Genomic DNA, 20,012 nt, shown 5'->3' on the forward strand with positions numbered 1-20,012 from the left:
TTCTGGTTTTGTCCATGCATTTGAATGGCATTTTATATTACCGTTCTGGCCACTTTAATTTCATTCCCCCACCCCCTAATACTAGGCTGCGATAAGAGTTTTCTAAATAGGATGGGGGCGGGGAAGCTAATAAAGCACAAACCATAGTAACAAGAACTATTGAAGACTGATTTAAGTAGATTTTATGAAGAAATCTGATACTTTCATCTCCTTCACTACTCTTCATAAGAAACTCTGGGTCTGATTTATTTGATCTGAGATCCCTGGGGAGTGTATTCTCAGTTTTCAGATTTGTCATAGATCTTGCTCTGATAATATTGTAGAAGTGTTTTACCCCAAGGGTGCCTCACTTTGCAAGAGGATAAAGAAAAGAAAGAGGAAAGGCATTCAAATCCAGCAATTGCACCATTTGAAAAAACAAACATAAAAACCAATCCTTCTCATAAAACCTTTAGTATATACCTAGCATTGAAGCAAAAGGCATCCAGGTTCTGGTTAGTTAGAAAAGGGAGAGAGGAGGGAGGGAGGGAGGGAGGGAGGGAAAGAAAGAAGGGAGTGAGTTGGTTTTTATTTGGCAAGTTTGCAATTGTAAAAATGTTTTAACAAAAGATAATGAGATGATGATGAGAGAAGCCCATAAAATGATGAGAAACCCTATAGTTTATTTCCAAATGTGCCAGCTGCCTGATTGCTAAATTTGGCTGTGGAAAAACTCATCAATATCTGACACCAGCAATATGCAAACTTATTATAGAATTCCATATAGCAGGAGACAGGTTTGACATTTACTTGGCAGCTGGCCTCTCAGCAGAAAGCTTGTCTGAACTTGACATGTGGGACAGAAGAGTTCCTTTGCTTTCATAATTTGGCATCTAATTAAAATCACCAGTCTCAGCAAATCCCTTTGGGGATTTTTTTTTCTGGTATTGTTCAAGTATAGGATTCTCTGAATCATCATGAAAGAAGGATTTGGTATGAAAAGAGAACAAACTGGGGGCATAGTGAAGGTCCAGAACCTTCACTATGCAAGCAGACTAAGCTCTTTTGCAGGGGATTGTGGGAAAATTCTCCCTTGAAGGTATGGAAAATTGAGGAGGAAGCAAATTTAGTGATTTTTAAAGGTTATATTTAGAAAGCATATCCTAGGGAAGGTTCTTTCACCAGGTGAGTATAAATAGTGAGTTAGAAACAAAGGTTTCCTGAAGAATGCTTCCAGGCATCGGTTTGATTGTATAATTGTCCTGCCTCCTCCATGGAATTTTCCAGGAATCACTGTATCTTCTTTCTGACTCCTGTATGTTTTTCTTTTTTCTTACTAGAAATATCAATCTATTTATGGGGGTGGGGGGTGGGAACATGGTTGTAGGATATCTTTTAATCAGTAGTGTTATGAAATATCCATGTAGACACAGCTAAACTGAATAGAAAACAAAGAATGGCATTAGCCTTCCTAGTTACCTGGTGTGATAAAATCAACAGCAAATAAGTTGGTGCTATAGCACAAACAAAGGCCCCATGGCTTACACACAATAAGATCCTGCATGCAAGACCTCTAATCCAGGGGTGGCTTCAAAATTTTTAGCAAGGGGTTCTCTGCCTGGTTGCTGGGTGGGTGTGGCCTAGTCGGCCTCCTGCACCACAGCAGGGGGGAGGGTTTTGACCTCTCCAGGCTCTGGAGGCTTTTCTTGAGCCTACGGGAGGGCAAAGACAGCCTCCACAGGCTCCGGAGGCCCTCTGTACGCCAGAAACAGGCTTCCTGAACTTCCAGTAGGTCCATTTTTTGCCCTCCCTGAGCCTCCACACGTGCCCTGCACTTACCTGCATCCAAAATGGGTCACGTGGGGACTCCTGGGAGTGGGGGCAGGGCCAGCCAGGAGTGGGATTTGGGAGTTCTCTGAACTGCATAGAATCTTAGCTAGAGGTTCTCCGGAACCCCTGCAAATCCCCAGCAGCTCACCCCTGCTCTAATCCCACGCCTGCTTCCTTCTATTGAATGCTAGATAGAGGCAGTTACAGCTGTAGGTGTGACCACTACCATTCATATCAACCAAAGGAGATCCTCATCCTTTGCTACACTACAATGCCCAATTCCATATTTTTCCACTGATGCCTACAAGGAATATTTACTACTTCAAGCAATGTAGTTACGACCACACCTTTATTACTTCTCCTCTTCCCTTTGGCAATGTCTGATTCCTTTACTGATAAAGGCAGATTGCATCTTTCCACACTTTCTTGCCAACCTATCTGTATATTACTCTGCATGATATATCACTGCACAAACATATCCATTTTATGTTTAAGATTCAGTTGACCCCAATCCATGGCTTTCAGTAAGTTCTTGAGAATGTTTCTTTTCTCCTTGGGCCAGAGCATTGGATGAGCGAATCCTCAAATAAATTCCACTGGAATACATTGTAGTTTGGCATTGATTATCCTGTATTATGGGGTTTTGTGAGAGTTTTGGGTGATGGGATATCTATTCTTTATGTTTTTAACTACATCTAAGGCATCCCAAGTCCCTATGTATGAATTGAGTAGCTATGCAAATCAACTAAATTAAGTAAATTAATAAATATTTAAGTCAGAGGTTTGTTAATGAAGAGGTAAATATGCAGAAATAGAACACATTATGATAAATGATAGTTGATAATATTCTTAGTTTGCAGAACAGATCAAAATATCACTTTTTTGTATTTTTGCAAAAGATTATTTGAGAAATGTATTTTTTAAGAAAAAATGTTTTTTTTCAAATGGCTAGCTACTTTTATAAGTATTTTAAAAATGTATTAAATATATATTTTTCAAAAGAAAATGAAATTAAATCCAGAAATGTAAGAGAAGTTATAGTTTGTTGGCTATAGTCCCACCTTAGGCATGGAAGGCAGCTGGGTGACCTTGGTCCAGTCATTCTCTCTTAACCCACCTCACACAGGGTTGTTGTGGGAAAAATTAGAGGAGGAAGGAATATTAGATTTTCAGTTATTTATAAAAATAATAAAGACATAATTAAAAAAATCTAAAGGAGATAGTAGTTACATTATATTGTACTGCATGCAAGGAAAGGAAAATAGATTAATATAGAACAGTTTTTGGAGAAACTATACTATCCTACTCTCACATTGTTACCAGTGACTTTTATACTAACATTCCTACTTGGAAATGGGTAAATAAGACTGCCTGCTTCCTGTCAGTTTTCTGTGTTCAAAAAACTCCTTCTGATACATTTCTTAAAGAATGCCATATTAAATAAAATTATCCAGCCATGAAAAAAATATTCTTTCTTAAAATGTATAATTACTTATCTTTCAGGAAAATGCAGTTTAAAGATATATTTTTATCTTTCCTACGAAGGAAGAATATTATAATTATATAATAAAGGTCTGAGTATGTATTGGTGCTGAAAGGGAAATTGGTTCATTACATGCTTGATATGTACAGTTAATTCCTTAGTAGGAATCCCTCATTCTGAGTATGACATGCTGTGTGTCATCCCAACCCATTTGAAAACATAAGAATCTGCAGGAAATGAAGGTAAAGGTCATGCGCAACATGATGTTTTCAAGAGGTCCTCCCAACTTGTACTAGGTGTAGAAAGCATATAGTTGAAGTTGGTGGAGCTGAAGGATCATTATAGATTACAACCAAAAAATGCTCTGACCTAAAAATCAGCAGCATTTCTGTGGCCATTGATTTTTTTATTTTAAAAAGAGCACCATGGAAATGAGATTTAAAAAATCAACAGCAGGTTCGACATTGCAGGATGTGGTTAAAGATGCGCCCAGAGTCTGAAAAGATTGAGGATTATTGCCCTAATCCTATTAAGATTACTCTACACAATCAGAGCAACATATGCACATGCTCAATGTACTACTCATACTTTTGCACAAGGCAAAGCTTCATTTTTCCCAGGCTGTATGCTTTATATGTTGGGACCTGTCTTTTGAGTTATCCTTGCATTCCTGTTTTTTCTTATTGTTAACATCTTTGCCTGAGTATCCGGTGGAAGCTAACCCCTCAGGGACTTGCAGGTGCCAGATTAATTATAGGATATGCATCTCAGAAACCTCAAGGGAGATTATCTTGCAGAGACATTGCCCAAATCTTGATTTGAATGGCAAGCACCTTGAAGTAGCTTCTTTTCTTGTGCAGTCTAGTCAGATATGATGGATGATATACACCATAGAACACACCATTTTTTCCATTTGATAACCTAGCAAGTCTAATGAGATTGCTTTTCTAAAGATAAATCACAGTCACAAATAGCGATGGTGGTGGAGAAAGAGTGGGAAATGGAAGCGGATCCTTGCAAATATGTTGATCAGGATTAAATAACACTTGTTATGCCAAATTTACACAATTGGAGTTCTCAAGAGTAACAAAAAAAAAAAATCCTAAGAGTTGTGGTCCCACTACTTTGGAAGGCATGGAACTGAAGAAGGTAACAGTGAGAATAGATAGATTGATGATAGATAGATTGAAGATAGATAGATAGATAGATAGATAGATAGATAGATAGATGATAGATAGATGATAGATAGATGATAGATAGATGATAGATAGATGATAGATAGATAGATAGATAGATAGATGATAGATAGATAGATGATAGATAGATAGATAGATAGATAGATAGATAGATAGATAGATAGATAGATAGATAGATAGATAGATGATAGATAGAAGATCAAGATCCCCTGATTGCTACAGCTGGATCCAAAATTTAGCAGCTCTCCTCTTCAAAATCAGAAGCTGGATTCAAAACCTTAGCAGTTCTCTTCAAAATCAGCAACTGAAACAAAAGTTTGTAGAATCCAATAGATGGGGTTCTTCCAATTAACCTAAACATAATAATGATATCAATTTCGATCAAGTGGAATGGTCCATTGCTTCCTAGATCAGCTTTGAACTGTAAACATGGATTCCAGAAATTAATCTTAATTTAAAACCATTCATTGCTGAATAAGTGACTTCTTATTCCTTACCTACCCACTTATGGTGAAAAAGAGGCAATGCATTATCAAAAGGCAATTAAAAAGAGATAAAGAACCATTTTCTAGATATATAAAGATTTATAGTTAGAAATAGAAATATACCTTTCTATAATAGAGAAGCTTGTGACCAACTGACCTTTAGGCTTGTTCAGTCTATAAATTAAGGAATCCTCCTCATAGCCTTCAATCCATGGTATAAACAAGCCCCAGTAACTGTATCTATATATGTACTTTTTTTTTAAAAAAAAATAATTTTTAAACAAACAAAAACATAAAACACATACAACCTTCTTCCATTTCATATAGCGTGGCCTTTGGTTACAAGATTTTGTGCGTCCTTTCCATGGTCACCACTTACAATTATATATCGAATCACCAATTGTTAATTAGATAAACATAAGTACATTTTTGTTATATGTCAATTTTTCAACTATAATTATTATTCCTTAATTTTAAACAAAAATATTCTAAATATTGAATCCATACATACAACATCATTTTGCATCAATAGTTCAACTCCAGTTATTATTCTTATAATTTAAACAAAATATTCTATATGTTGAAATCATACATACAACATCATTCCATTACATCGTTCTACTCTGTTTAACAGTGCTAAACTCTTATAGTTTCGCATATATCATTCTATTATTCTTAAAATATGAAAAGTTCTCCACTTTTTCCATTACCATGATTTTTTATCTAACCATTGATAAAACAAATCCCAAACCTTATAAAATTGTTCATCTTCTTGTTCTCTAATTTCAAATGTCAATTTACTCATTTCCGCACATTCCATACTTTTTTGGATAATTTCCTTCTGTGTTGGTATTTTCTCATTTTTCCAATTTTTTGCAAATACAATTCTAGCTGCTGTTAGAACATTTACAATCAAATATTTCAAGTCTCTATTATATGTTTCTGGTATAATTCCCAATAAAAAAAGTCTCTGGTTTAAAGTCTATATGTTTTTGTATCATTTTCTCCAACCATGTGTGGATCTTAGTCCAATATCTTTTAGCTTCTGCGCAAGTCCACCACATATGGTAATATGAGCCCGGTGTCTGATGACATTTCCAACACTTTTCTGATTTATTCTTGAACATTCTTGCTATTCTCCTTGGGGGTAGATTCCATCTGTAAAACATCTTATACAAATTTTCTTTATATGCTTTGACAATGTCATTTTGTAATTTTGAGACCACAATTTCTGCCACTTCTCTAATTCAATCCCACGCCCAAAATTCCTCCAAGCTATCATTGTTCCTTTAACTTGTTCTTCTAACTTAACCTCTAGCAAATGTCCATAAAGTTTTTTTAATTACTTTTTCATCAGTACCCATCAAAATTTTATCTAACTCAGTCATTTTATCATAAAAACCTTCCTCTTTACAGTCCTTGTCATTTCTAGATTATATTTGCACATATGAAAACCAGTTCATCTTTATACCTTCCTTTTCCAGTTCTTGCATATATTTAAGTTCACCCTCTGCATTCAACATTTCACCATATCTGTTTGTTCCTTTTTGTATATTATTGCGTATGAAAAGGCTTCAATAGTTGATAGCCAGAGACTGGGATTTTTAAATAATATTGTCTTTTAATCTTCTCCCAGTTTAGTAGCAAGGCCTCTCGTAGGTAACATATTCTAAAATACCCCTGTGTTTTAGTTCCCTTGTACCATAAAAAGGCATGCCATCCCAACAATAAATCATGTCCTTCAAGGGTCAATAATCTGGTATTGCTTAGTGGTATCCATTCTTTAACCCACATCAAACTTGCTGCCTGGTGATATAGTTCCCAGTTGGGCAGGCCCAGTCCTCCTCTTGTTCTTGCATCTTGTAACAATTTAAGTTTTATTCTTGCTTTTCCCCCCTGCCGTATGTACTTCAACACTATTTTATTTAAGTCGTCAAAATATTCCTTCCCTAGTGTAATTGGAATCGTCTGGAATAGATATAAAATTCTAGGTAGAATATTCATTTTAATTGTAGATATTCTCCCTATCATCAAAAGTTGTAAAATTTCCCATTTCTTCAAATCCATTGCAATTTGTTGTTTGAGTTTATAGTTGTTGTTGTCTTTAAGGGCGCTGCATCTTGCTGTTAAATATATCCTCAAATATTTAACCTTGTTTGTAACTTGCATCTCCAAAGTTTCCGCCAACTCTTCTTTTTGTCTTGTTGACATACTCTTTGTCAAGATCTTCGTTTTGTCTTTATTGAATTTTAATCCTGCTACTTTTCCATATTCTTCTATTCTTTCTAACAATTTGGGTGCTGTTTCTAATGGATCCTCTAGAATGAAAACCAAGTCATCTGCGAATGCTTGTAGCTTGTATTCTTCCTTTTTGATTTTCATTCATTTTATTTCTTTTCCTTCTCTGACATTTCTATTTAAAACTTCTAATGTTAAAACAAAAAGTAATGGTGATAATGGGCAGCCTTCTTTCATCCCTTTCTTTATTTCAAGAGACTGTCAAATCTCCATTTATCATTATCTTAGCTGTTTGTTTATAATATATAGTTTGTATGGCTTGAGTAAATTTCTCACCAAAGCCCATCTGTTCCAGTTGTAACAGCATAAAGCACCAATTCACATTGTCAAATGCCTTCTGAGCATCCAAAAACATCAGTGCCAATTGTTTTTCAGAATGTGCCTCATAATATTCCAAACTATCTAAGATTATCCTCATATTATCTTTAATTTGTCTCTTTGGCAGAAACCCATTTTGATCAGAGTGAATTAAACTATTTGATTATTTTTAAGTCATTCTGCCAATATTGAAGCAAACAATTTATAGTCTGAATTTAACAAGGAGATTGGTCTGTAATTCTTAATTTGTAGTAAATCTGCCTCCTCCTTTGATAAAAGTGTAATATATGCTTCTGAACATGATTTGGGTATTCTCCTCTCTGATATCACCTCATTCATGACTTCTAATAATGGAAGAGACAACGATTCCTGCAGGATCTTATAAAATTCCACTGGTAGCCCATCCAGGCCCGGAGCCTTCCCGCTCTTTTGTTTTTTAAGTGCTTTGGTTAGCTTCATCGTAGTTATTTTACCTTCTAGCATTGTTACAGTTTCTTTCGGTATCTGGGGTAAGTTGGTTTCCCGTAAATATTGTTTCACTGCTCTTCTATATTCTCATGATCATGTAGTTTACAATAGCAGTCCTGTATAATTTTTTTCTTCTCTTCATTCCCATAACAAGTTTGCCTTTGGTCATCCATTAACTGAAGTATCTTCTTTGAATCTCCCTCTTTTCTCAGTTTGTATGCCAACCATCTGCCTGGTTTATTAGCATTTTCAAAATAATTCTGTTTAACACCCCTAATTTGGGGGGCTAATTCCTCTTTTTCCATTAACCCAATTTTGTGTTTAATCATATCCATTCTTACTTTAATGTCCTTCTTTTGTCAAGAGTTCTGTAGTTCTTTTTCAAGAACCTTATATTCATTGTCAAATCCTTTAAGTGTTTGTCTTTTCTTTATATTTCTCTTCCTTATATAGTCAATTATCAGGCCTCTGGTATAGACCTTCATTGTATCCAAGAGGTTCTGCATTGATATCTCCTCTTTTCTATTTTCTTTAAAGAAAAAGGCCAATTCCTTTTCAATTTTCTGTACAAAGTCTTTCTCTTTTAATATAGTATTGTTTAATGTCCACCTAGATCTTTTCCTTTGTCCTTTCCATTTAATTATCATTGGGCTGTGGTCTGCCCAAGTACTTGTTTCAATCTCAATTTCCTGTATGTTGTAGGCTGATTCAGTCGCTACCCATATCATATCGATTTTAGAATAAGATAAATGTCTGTTTGAATAAAAAGTATATTGTTTTTAGCAGGATTTCTCTCTGTCCAAATATCCTTTAAACCTATCTCACCAATCATTTTGAAAAAGGATTTAGGGAGTATCTTTCTATTTAACTTTGTTGATTTTTGTGAGTTATAGTCCATATTCTTATCTACAATTCCATTAAAATCTCCCATCATACAAATATTTAAATAGTCCAAGTCCATTATTTTCCTGTGTAATTTCCTGTAAAATTCATCTTGCTTGTCATTAGGCGCATAGATTGCTATTAAGAGCATTTTCTTATTATTGTCCATAATTTCAACCATCAAAATTCTTCCATCGTCATCTGTATAAATTTGTTCCACTGGAATAGTGTCTTTGATGTAAAGAATCACTCCTCTTTTTTTACAAGTTGCCAATGAAGTGAACATTTTCCCCAGCTTTGGTTGCCTTAATAAATATTCATGTTGCTTTTGAATATGCACTTCTTGTAGACAAATTACATTGGACATACAAAAGAAACTGGTTGGTGTCTTGATAATTCAGAAACATATACCAATGACAAACCAGGAGAGTAACTTGGATAATTTTCCTGTATTGGATTTACAAAAGAAGCCTGTTAAAGCCTTGAAGAATTTTTGGAGAAGAAACAAAGAAAAAATGAAAAAGAAATAAAGTTTTAGAACATTATTTGAAGGAACTAAAGAACAAGGTTGTTAAAAATAACTGGAAGAAATGTAAAGTTGATTTGTTTGATTAAGGTTAAAATAGATACGTTGTTATCTTTGGAAACTTTTAGTGGACTTTTGCTATTGAGAGCTGAAATGACAAACTTTTAAGGATTTGTTTGTAGTGAAGACACAGGATATGAAATAAAGAGATCATCTTGTATTTTAAGAAGAGGTGAAAAGATACTAAAATTGTTTATACTTGTGATGAAAGGGGGAATTATCTATCTATCTATCTATCTATCTATCTATCTTTTAAATTTCTATATTCTTATTTTTTCCTTATCTTCTATTTTATACATTTTCTACTTTTCTTTTTATTCCTCTATTTTCCTGTATTTTTTATTGTTGTAAATGTAATTTCTAATAAAATCACATTAATGGGTTTAATGTTTTTTGGAAAGAGAGTTAAGTCTGTAGAATACAGAAAGTTGATTTTAAACAGGGGGGGAGAGCTGTGTCTATGCACAGAAGGTTGGTCTCCTCCATCCAGGAGGGTCCCCAGAGCACCGTCATCCATTCCATCAAAGCTTAGAGTGTGAGCACATGTTGAAGGGAAATGCAGGATGTTGTTATCTTGTCTGGACAAAGCTCAGAAGACTAGCAGCTTCACTTAGGCACCCAGAAGCCATGATCCATAAGGAACAAGAGGCCCATTAATGGGAGCGAATAGACAGGGCTACAGATTCCCAGACTACGCTGTTCTGACCAAGGCTTCCCAAAAGCACGAAGCTGACACCTCGTCCTAATAAAACCCCTTTTATTTAATTTAAAGTGAATTCCTCTCCAGCAAAGTCCCGGCCAACTGTCTTTCAAGATATTTCACAACTACAGACCTTGGAGAGCTGCCAGGCTGATATTTTCCAAAAACCATTCTGTAGCAGACAATAGTTGGCAAGAAGTTAGGAACAGATCTTCACCCTAATGAATTGAATTTTCTCCTGCAAACTCCACTCCCTTTTCACTTCTCTTTATTCCCTATGGGAGGGGCCATTCACCATCCACCTGTGGCTTTACTCCTGAGTCGACACTTGTTCCTTAGCTGTTTTCTTCTCCTGGCAGCCCTGCGCGTGCATACACTGGGAACAGGCTCCATTTGTTCTTCTGTCCCACTGATGTCCGACTCTGAAGGTAGCTGATAACTGTCAGACGGCCCTGAACCCATCCCTGCCTCTGATGCAAAGCACTCATGAGAGCCTTCCCCAGACCCCAGGACTGGTCCATATTCCCAACCTCCTTGCTGTCTGAGTCTGCCACCAGCTCCACTGGCTACTGGCGTGCCACAACATACGATTTCATTCAGACACAGGTCAAATCATGGAACTAGCCCAGAACAATCACAGACAAGCAACATGCAGTTAATCTGCACAGTAGCACAGTTCCCAAGGATAGCCATCTAGCAGAGCCTCAAGTTTCACATGGCTTCAAATAACTTCGTCTAGGGTTGACTGAAAACAAAAGGAAGGGGTGGAATAGGCTAGAGAATTGGTTATAACAAGACCAAATATAAAATGTAAGAAATAAAACATAGAAGATACAGGATACTGTAGAGCAGCCATCTCCAACTTTTTTGAAACCAGACCGGACAATTTTTCCACCGGACAATTGCGGTGTGTGTGATTTTGTTTATTAGATCCTGTACATTACACATAAATGAATCCTCTCACCCACTGCTTGCAAAGCCCAGTTTCTAACAGGTCATAGACCAGTACTGGGTCAACAGCCCAGGGGTTGGGTTGGGGACCCCTGCTGTAGAGGATATGGGACAAAAGTGCAGAAATAATAAAGAAGGATCTGGATGCAGAGAAGTTGTCTAGATGGCCAGTTTGAGCAAGGCTGGGAGGACCACTCTTGTTCCAGAGGTTCTGAGAAAATATTTCTTTTGAGAAAGCTTGTAATTTGTTGATACTGGCCATTTCATTAATGTTTGCATTTTAGTTCTTTACAGAAATAGAACAGGCTTACCCAAATTGCTTCCCAAAATACTTTTTAAATATTCCCTCTGTGAGGGAGATAGGTGGTTTCAAAATTTGATAAGTAAATAAATAAAGTTATGTGATATTGATAAGGCATGTGAACTAAATTCATATGCCTTAACACATTAAATAACATCATTTGTTTCTTTGCATATGCCCATGAAAAAGAAAAAGCTGTCACATGGACATTTTCCTAAGGCAAAAAATTTAGAGGTTCCTTTATTGGAATCAATAAATGTTTGCAATAAGTACAGGGAGTCTTCGACTTACAACCACAATTGAGCCCAAAATTTCTGTTGCTAAGTGAGACGGTTAAGTAAAATTTTCCCCATTTTATGACTTCTCTTGCCAAATTGTTAAGTGAATCACTGCAGCTGTTAAATGACTAATGCTGTTATTAAGTGAATCTGGCTCCACCATTGACTTTGCTTGCCAGAAGGTCACAAAAGAAAATCATGTGACCTCAGGATACTGCACCTCATCATAAGTATGAGTCAGTTGCCAGGCATCTGAATTTTGATCATGTGACCATGGGGATGCTGCACTTGTTGTAAGTGTGAAACATGGTCATAAGTCACTTTTTGAAGTGCCAATGTAACTATGAATGGTCACTAAATGAATCATTGTAAGTTGAGGACTATCTGTATGCTCTCTCTGTCCCCCCACTCTCTATCTATGTACCTCTATCTCTGTCCTTATTACCTTTATAATTATAGCTGATAATTGAAGCTTCTTTTCTCTTTTGACAATTTTTAGCAATACTTTTAAGTATTGCTGTCTAGAAGAAAAATGGAATGCAGGCTTTTCACCTTCTTGAGAAACTTTAAAAGAATGACTTGTTCGGCAGGTTTTCCTTGTCATGGGAAAGGACAGTATGTAGAAGTAAGAACAATCTCATTATCTGTCAAGGGACACCATTCCATATCTTTTGGATGGGGCATTTCAAGGGCATGTGCAAGGCCTGGGAGGGATGTTTCACTTCAACTGTGTTCCAAGCATAGTCCACTTGTAAAGCAATGCAGTCTTCACTTTGAAGGCATGGATCAAAGCTGTTGTCTTGCTTTCCTTCGTGACTTTTTGTGAAAGCCCAGTAACCTGAAGATCCTTCTGTGCATGATTATTGTGCTACTACTGAACTGTACAGAGGACCACAAAAGTAGAGTCAGCTCAAAAGTCATTTGATGAACTCTCTGCCAACGTAGGAAACCTGATATTACAATCTTCCTGATGACGGGCTATCTAGCCTTTGTTTAAAATGTCAATGAAAGGAATTGACCATTTACTAAGACATTCATTCATCATTCATTCACAAAATGCACATGGCTAACTATTCTATATATAGTAATCTTAAGAAGCTTATAATAAAATCAGCAAGAATGGTAACAAAATAATGTGATACATGCATGGAACAGCACCCATCAGTTTTATATCCATTGACTCCTTCCCATCCAATTCACTGCTTGGAGGAAGATCTTTATCACCTTCCAGAAATCTAAAAGGGTCGGAGTCTTCTGAATCTCAGGTGGAAGTTTGTTTCTAAGGCATAGGATAATTACAGAGAAGGCCTTTTGAGGCAGTGGTGGGATTCAATTTTTTTTTACTGCTGGTTCTGTGGGCGTGGCTTGGTGGGCATGGCAGAGGAAGGATACTGTAAAATCTCCATTCCCACCCTGCTCCAGGGGAAGGTTACTGCAAAATCCCCATTCCCTACCAATCAGCTGGGACTCCAGAGGCAAAGAATAAATAGGGGCGTGGCCAGTCAGAGGTGACCCTGGAGTGGGGAGGGAATGGAGATTTTACAGTATCCTTCCCCTGCCACGCCCACCAAGCCAAGGCACGCTCAGCAAGCCATGCCCACAGAACTGGTAGTAAAAAAAAATTAAATCCCACTACTGTATATCGTCCATCTTAAAACCAAATTCTGGGTTGCTTACAACCCAATATGTACAGCTTAAAAAAAAAGCAAGAAAGCCAAATCAAACAAATAATAATAATAGGAGAACTTGGCACTGCAGCCACAGATTCATGGTATAACTCCTTTCATTCTCATCCTGCTCGGAATTCATTCTTTCCTAGGTCCAGGGGAAGAGCTAGGAAGATTGAAAGGGTGAGGTCTTTCCTGACTTCCAGGACAGAATATTTCGCAGGGCAAGACTGCAATGGAAAACTCACATTCCTATGTATCTACAAAGTGGCAACATTTAAGGAACGAGATTTGCAGTAGGATGGATAGATAACATCAGGATAATCTGTTGCTGGTGCCCTGTAGGGCTTTAAATGTGAAAATGAACACCTTGAATTGCATCCAGAAGAAAGCTGGGAGCCAATGCAACTCGCATAATAGCAGCAATATGGCATGGGCAAGCCAAGGGTTACCCAGAAGTGCATGAGCCACCACATTCTGAATTAGTTCTAACTTCCAGGTGGCTTTAAGAGTGCTCCTCTCAGTCCAGGTATGGGCACAATTGTTCTGAATTTGGAATATTTTCAAAATGCTTTTAATATACTAAGTCCATCTTAGAAATCAGACCATTCATTCTATGGTCCAAAAATTATATTGAAGTGAATGAAATCTGAATCAGGTTGTACTTTACAATTTGAAGGACATCTAGAGAAATTTTCTTATGAAACAAGACACTTCTTAAAGTATTCAAATAAAACTATAGTAGAAGTATCTTCTCTATTCCAAAATTTTCCATATTGATGATAGAAACTTTAAGTGTGTTACATGGCAATTGTAACTATTTCATGTACTTGTCTCACTTCCATGTTGATGCTTACAAATGTCTAAAAATCCTAATTAGGCAAGGAAAATAATGCGATTTTGTTTGCATCAGAATTATGTAAGAATTCGTAAAGGTAAAGATAAAGGTTCCCCTCACTGGGCTAATTATTCCTGACTCTAGCAGGCGGTGCTCATCTCCATTTCAAAGCCAAAGAGCCAGCGCTGTCCAAAGACGTTTCCATGGTCATGTGGCTGGCATGATTAAATGCCAAAGGCACACGGAATGCTGTTATCTTCCCACTAAAGATGGTTCCTATTTTTCTACTTGCATTTTTACATGCTTTCAAACTGCTAGGTTGGCAGAAGCTGGGACAAGTAATGGGAACTCACTCCGTTACGCAACGCTAGGGATTCGAACTGCCGAACTGCCAACCTTTCTGATCAACAAGCTCAACATCTTAGCCATTGAACCTCCGCGTCCCTTAAGAATTCATAATGGTGACCATAATTGGAGAAGTTCAGGGAAGTCTTCTATTTGTCAAAATTTTCAAGAAGACATCCCAGTTGCTCATCAGTCATCAAAATAGAGAAAGTTTAGAAATATTAGAGAGATTTAAATGAAATAAGACAAACAAAAACTTAAATGGGAGAGAGAGAAAATGTGTTGGAACAACCAATTTCAGAGAGCACCAAAGTCCCCTAGATGCTATGCTGTTCAGCCCTGAGCCAATTCAACTCAACTAGTTCAACTTTTGAATCTTCTCCTCTATCAGAAAAATATTGGACTGCAGGGTGCTATTTTCACTCATTTGTTTTCATAATAATTGGAGCAGTCCTTGACTGTTCCCAAAATAAACAGAACAATCCCAAATTCCACCTAGAAACATGTTTTCCTGATATGATATGAAGAGAGAGGAACAAGTAAAAAATAGACCTAGATATACCAATTAATTTACAATAATTTGCACTGTCAGTAAAATTTTCTGATTTCCATGTCTTAAACAACTATTAGAAAAATTCAGCTTCCAGCCTAAATAATGCTTCTAAAGTAAAGGCAGGTACAAAAAAAGTGGCTTTTTAAATTGAATTCTGTCACACAAAACAAATTCCTGGACTCAAATTTGTGTAATTTTATCTATGCACCTTTTGTATCAGTCTGGGAGGTGCCAAAATAAATCTGCAGGCTTGAAGTCTGCTCATCCTTGAACACACTATATCACATTATTTCAGCATTCTATTACTGTTCTTTGGGGCGAATTATTTATACTTTTGGCAAAAAAGTGCATTTTGTTTTAAATGAAAACATAGGTACTATGCTGTAATAATTTCTTCACTGTCTAATCTGCCACAATTCTTGTCTTCTAAACCAACTGCTTTGCATTGATTTTTCTATTGATTTATATATGTTAGTTACAACCACCCATTTCAGTAGACTCTGGACATTTTACAAAACAAAAACAAAAAAATGAAGACATTTGAAAGTATAAAACACATGACAAATCTGGTCCAAAGCAATCCTACCCTGTTTTCCCCAAAATACGACCTCCCCAGAGGTCCCTCCCTCCCTCCCTCCCTCTCTCTCTCTTTCTCTCTGTCTCTCTCTTTGTCTGTGTGTGTGTGTGTCTGGGGGGGAGGAACCCCTGAACTGGTGCTGGATAGTGGGAATCTGATGTCCAGAAGCTGATGTGCTATGTGCTGAAGACCAGCTGACCAGTGGTGAGGCAGGGCAATCCTATGATATTCCCAAAAGTAACACATCTCTTGTTGCTTGAAACTTGAAGACTAGTCTGGCCGGCTGGTGGATGAGCAGGTGGCCCGCGTCCTCTAATCCAGTCCTCCTGCAGCACCTACTGGCCATGTGGAGGCCCCGGAGGCCTCCGAGCAGCCTGTTTTTGTCCTCCTTTGCCTCCAGAAGCCAGGGGCCAGTGGGTGTCTGGGGTGATGTGGGTGGGGCAGCCTCATGGTCCAATGCAGGCCAGATTAATGGCTTTGGCAGGCAGTATCTGGCCCATGGGCCATAGTTTGAGAACCCTTGCCCTAAACCATATAGAGCTTTATAGGAATCAAATGGTATCTTAAATTGCACCTAGAAGACAAATGGCAACCATGCAATCTGCATAGCAGCAAAAACACATAGATAGATCAGTATGTGCCAATATTGATCAATTTACAAGCTATATCAATAGTTCAAGGACACCCAGGAAGGAGTGCAGATGACTCACAAGATGAACCTGTGTGGAGGCTCTCTTGGCCATTACTGCCATCTGCTCTTTGAGCAAAAGCTATGAGTCCAGCAGAATCACCTAGTTGTGCACAAGTGATGAATGGGGAAGTGCAGTCCAATCTAGGACTATTGGTGGAACTATCCCTGGCCCCGGGAGACTAATCAGCAGAGCCAGTCAACTTTAAATGAAAGTTTGCTCCACTTCATCCCAACCCAAATAGCCTCCAGAACTGGGTCAGTAGATCAACAGTTTACCTGTGCAGACCAATTTGAGATATCAAGCTGCATATTGTCAATGTACTGATGATACTGCATTTTAGATCACAGATGGCTTCACCCAGTGATTTCATGTACATGTTAAGCACGAGAAGGGAGAGTGTTGAGCTTTGAGGCACTCCACAACTTTTAAAAGTTAAGATGAATTTATTTTTCTCAAATCTTCATATTCTTCTGATATAATATCACTCCCAATACAGCTATATGCTTGCCTGCTGATCAGTAAATTCCTAGGACCTAGATCAGAGGGTTCATTCCCAGATAAATAGATATGGGATTATAACCTGAGCTGCTACTTTCTCAATCTATATTTGCACCTAACCTGTGAGAAGGACAATGCACCTTTTCTGTTATTGTATCACATTTTACATGTCTCTGAAATAAATGTCAGTATTGCAATGTCCATGAGATAATACGTGAAAGGCATATTAAAATTGCCCAGCTCCAAATAGTCAGACCAATTTTGTGTTCCCATTAGCATAACAGTCAAACCCCCAAAACACAAAATAATGAATTGAAGAAGAGCTGATAACCAGTAATGATTTAAAATACAATATTTGCACCATAATTCTGCAGAGATTCTCTATAGAAAATGCAGAGGTTCTTGTAGAATTCAGACTCTATAAATTTCTATCATATATGGTTGGTTGCACAGCCAGCCAGCCAGGTGTTTAGACTGGATTTGGCAGTTTTATCCAATTATACGGACTTGCCCTTCCCAAGGATCTGGATTAGGCAGATGTTATTTTGGCCATGACATGTGGAGGAATTTACTGGGAAAAGCAATTATGTTTTGAAGAGTTAGTAGTAAAAGGAAATCAGATTGCCAAAGAACATCAAAGTTGACACTAACCAGAGCATAGAACAACTCAAAGAAGCAGTGCAAGATCGGAAGATGTGGAGAAACCTGGCCCATAGAATCCCTTAAAGGTGGACACAGCTGAATGGATAACATATCATTATTATTGTAGGATGCAAACTAATCCAAATGAAACCTTTTGCAATTGACTGATTATTATTTTGTCAATGCTGATGGTTCTCCAAAGGTTTTGGGACTCCACCCAAAGTGTCAATTACTATTGGGGCTATCTTTTCTTTCTTTTGCTGCAGTCACTTTACTACTATTTGCAGGTTACTGTATTTTGTGATTTGCTTCAGCTTTTTTCTCTTCCATTCTGCTGTCTCCAGGTATTGAAATTTCCAATGTCCATTGGCATTCTTACCAACAATTGTTAACTATGGGGTGTTATGTAAAAACAGCTTGTCTATTTCCATTCTAAAGTCACAGAGCACTTCAGCTTCTTCATTTTTTATTACTTTGTCTATTTTGTTATACCACCAGTTCTTGCTTGCAGGCAAGTAGTATTTCTTACCAGATCTTCCAATACACTATTGTTGCTGCTTGGTCATGCTGCTGTTTGTAGTCGGTCTGTGCATTCTTCTCAAAGCAGTTACTGTATTTTTTGGAGTAAAAGACGCACTTTCCCCCCTCCCCCAACAGAAACCCCACCACCTTTGCAAAAATGGCTGTGCATAGGCTTTGGGAGGCTTCCAGAATGCTCCTGGGGGCTGGAGAGGGCAAAATGAGTGAAAAATGGGGTGTTTTTGGCTGATTTTTGCTCCCCACCCCCCAGGAGCACTTTACAAGCCTCCTGAAGGCTATGCATGCCCCCCCTTTTTTTTACAAAAAAAAGTCTGCAGAATGCAAAAACTTTTTTTTAATTTGCCTCTTCAAAATCTTGGTGCGTCTTATACTCCGAAAAATACGGTAGCTGTTTTCTTCAGCTTCTTTGCAGAAACAGCATTTGCTATACATTGCTGTCTTCTCAGTTCTGGCTTTGTATGCATTTGTTCTTAAGGCTTGGTCTTGTGCAGCCAGAATTCTGCATCTTTCTTCAAGTTTTCTACTCTTAAATTATTGCCAGATCTGCTTTGCCTGCTAATTATTTGGTGTATTAGTGATCTAATGCTTCTCCTTACCATGCCTCTTCATTATTCTTCCTTTGATCTTTTTTGGTCTGATCTCTGTGGAATTCCGTAAGCCTTCTGAATGTATTCACTTCAGTTCATCTTCTTCACTGTCCTTCACATATTCTTTCAATGCCTTTTTCTTCTTAACTATAATTGCAACATTCCATGCCCACTTATGCTTCCTGGTGCTTCCTGGTCCTCCTGTTAGCATCCCTGCATGGATGAAGGACGTGATCAAGTCGACCTTGTGAGAAATGGGACACTGAATAAGTCTTCAGTCTGATCCAGTACATTTTCACTTAGAAAGTGAAAGTATTAAGTTATGAGAACAGGGCCTATTTATTCTACCGTTTCCTTAGGCACCTGTGCTCTAAACTGGTGCTCTTCAAATCTGAAGGAATATAATTCCCAGTTGCTTTCTTACTTTAGAGTAGTGAAATATTGGCTTTATCTAGCTGATCCTTTGGAAGACTTTTCTAACAAAATAATTCTGTTGTTTGATAAAGAAATAGATTACTAGTAAAATAAAGTAGTTGTAACCTGCTGGACAGGTCTATCCTGATCAATCTATTAAGCTTTATGCTACACCTTCCCCTAAGGTAATATGTTGATTCATCCCATGATAAAGCAAGAGATTTATGAGGTCAAATTAAGAACAAGATCATGCTGAGGTCAGCATGGAACTGATGGAAATTTCAAAGTTTTCATGGATACAAGAATGCCCATCCTTGTTTTAAAATATTTAAAGCATTTCTGGATTTGCTCATTTAAAAAGGGAATATGGGAAGAAGGAATCTATACAACGTAATTTTGAAGTGGGAAATGTAGAATTTAGTTAGTAACTGCTGTAAAGATTAGAAGCTGCTTTTCAACTTCATTTTTTTCTTTCTTTCTTATCTGTACCATTTGTAGCATTTCATCTTTTGCATCTCTATATCTTTTATTTAACTTTTAGTTATATCAAATCTTTTAATAAAAATACACTAAAAAAGAGAAGAAGGAAGAAGGAAGGAAGAGCAGGAGTGCAAGTGGGAGAGAAATTGGAGAGGGAGAAGAGGGGAAAAGGGAGAGGGGAGGGGAAGGGAAGGGAAGTCCATTCCAGATATGAAATAAAGAGAAATGTATATTTTGCTGTATTAAAACTGCAAACATCCGGTCATGTGTATCCTGTACATATGTTTAAATAAATCATATATTCTAAATATGCCATAAGCTTTCAGTAGCCTCCATAAGAAACATCTTAAACAGGACTCCAAATGGCTTGTGCATAAGCTTTTAGTTCTGCCTCTAACCAGCAATTTAAAAAAAACAGTCCTTG

The sequence above is a fragment of the Natrix helvetica genome (genome assembly GCF_964273705.1).
Source record: "Natrix helvetica genome assembly, chromosome: Z".
NCBI classification, from domain to species: domain Eukaryota; kingdom Metazoa; phylum Chordata; class Lepidosauria; order Squamata; family Natricidae; genus Natrix; species Natrix helvetica.